Raw genomic sequence first — 2276 nt, 5'->3', positions numbered from 1 at the left:
GAATGTATTTATGATTTAGACACCTTACAAAACCTGTGTCTATATTTCTGAACTCAAGTTCAAAAGTAGTTCCTATCATTTTTCTTTACCTGAGATGCCTAAAGTTACAGCAATTGCTATCAAAGGTAGAGTTGCCTTTTAAAAACTCTAAGAGAATTCCTGTAATTTACTACATAGTGCATATATCTATACTTAACTAAAACAGAGCTGGTTAGCACAGTTGTTTTAGTCTATACTGAAAGAAACAAACCTAACTACACAATTGCAGGACAGTATGTGCAGATCCAAGTGTACTTGAAATTGAGGACAGTCACAGAACACTATGCCACAATGGAACCAGTTCCTTACATGGACTTCTTGTACATCCTCCTGATGCCAAACAGCTCTTCCCAAGGTAAACACAAGTCTCTTCTGAATTAGTTCTTGTAAAGGCAGTTTGCATCATGCTGATCCAGGTGATACAGGTTGGGGGAAGGTGTTTTTTTTTTGTCTTTTTTTTTTTTTTACTTCTAAATGCTGTCTCACTAGACTTTGGGGGACTTGGGAATAACCATGAATTGTCTTCTAAAGAATTTCCATCACAGGAATTCTGTTCTTGAAAGTTTGTACCACTGTTAGGGATGTCTCTCTCATTATCTGCCCATGACAGGAGATTTGCTCTGTCCAATAAAATCTTTGTATCTCTAGACAGAGGAGAGCCCACAGCACTACAGAGGGCTTTGCCATTTGGTGAAAGAGGAGCATGTCTTTTGTAGGTTGTGGTCAAAGACGTCATATGTAATTTTGTGTGGTCCTTCATTAGGTTTTCAGCACACTGGACTGGCACACACGCTTTCTTGATTGTAGATGGCATTTTAGATTTTAGATTTTCTTAGTAGGTCAGCTTGCACTTGAGTCACAAGATGTAAATTAGACATTTCTCTCTTGAGTTCCCAGTGGCCATGTTGCATGTTATCACTTGGAATGCTTGGCCTTTGGAAATCTGTGTTACTGAGATTGTCTTTCTGAAACTGATCCTTGTGTTTAGACTTTAGCTGTTCTGTTCTTAGACTAGTACATTCTTTTCTCATCAGTTCCAACTCCTGTTCCAAACCATGGATTTTCAAGGCATTGCTCAATTTTCCTACCTCCCAGTTAGATGAAGGTCGACTTAGATTCCTCATTACTTACTGAATCTCCACCTCGGTCTGGAGCTGGAGGAGCTCGACTTCAGTCTGTAGGTGTTCATTTAATACTTTCAAAGATTCAGAGTTGTCTCTATTCATTTTGTCCAATTGGTTTTTCAAATTATCTCTGTCTAGGCAGACCTCCCCATAAGTATGATAGGCCTTGTTTATTTGTTCTTGTCCTACTGAGCTTGTGTCTTCATCTAATTGAGTTTCAAGAAGCTTTTCTTCCAAAAATCATATTCTTTTCTTTAAGAGAGAATTCTTGTCTCTTTTTGATGTCCTCATATGCTAGGACAAGTGTAAAGTGGGAAGCCATAGAGCAGACCCACACAACTTGGCAGTACACAGGAGCCAAAATTAAAATAGGCTAAACTTTTTTGGGCTGCAGAAAGGTTAGACTAGAGACAGACTGACGAAGGTTGGTTGTCGTGGGTCACATGACAAACAGGAGAGTACGCAGTGGCAACCCTACGTTTTTCACGGGCCCCTGGAAATCCTTCTGCGGGCCACTGGCCGTATGTTGTGCAGGCCCGCCATAGACTCATCTCCTGCATAGATTGACATATGAGTGATGGTATCTCTCTTCTGAGTCTTTTCATGGTTCAGAATACAGATGTCATCTTCCACTATGGCATCCATGATAGCTTCCATTCCCTTGAGCTGGCCACCACACTGCTCCAATCTGCAGAGCACATAGCTGCCAAAATAATCTTCCTAATGTACACGCCTGACTGTCTCTGGACTTCTCAGAAGCTTCAGTGGTTCCCGGTCTCCATCTCATGGGCACTTTCGGTTTCCCCCATGTAGGAAGGAACCAAGAACACCCTGGGTCAGTGGGGTCACAGCACCCACTGCAGTGTGGGCTCCGGGCGGCAGCCCAGCCCCTTGCCAGAGGGCTGATGTTACTCTTTAGGGTAGGAATAGCTCTTTTTTCCTCACTATCTTCCTCTGAATATGAATCCAGATCTTCTTTTACACCAAAATAGCTATTGCTGGTCGGGTTCATTTTCCTTTGCTTACTCATTTTTATTTTTAGTTTGTCTCATTTTATTTTTAACAGCTTAATATTATTATTATCAAGTTTTAATCCCAAATTGTGGGTAATGT

General features: G+C 41.2%; 1 pseudogene; it reads right to left on the bottom strand.

Moving 5' to 3' along the window:
- Window positions 1-416: 416 nt before the first annotated feature.
- LOC114047508 lies at window positions 417-1808 on the bottom strand (annotated as a pseudogene).
- Window positions 1809-2276: the final 468 nt, after the last annotated feature.

Source organism: Vombatus ursinus, unplaced genomic scaffold (genome assembly GCF_900497805.2).
Source record: "Vombatus ursinus unplaced genomic scaffold, bare-nosed wombat genome assembly UNPS02014789.1, whole genome shotgun sequence".
In the NCBI taxonomy this organism is placed as follows: domain Eukaryota; kingdom Metazoa; phylum Chordata; class Mammalia; order Diprotodontia; family Vombatidae; genus Vombatus; species Vombatus ursinus.
The sequence above is the reverse complement of the archived record's forward strand: the minus strand, read 5'-3'. Positions and strand labels throughout refer to the sequence as shown.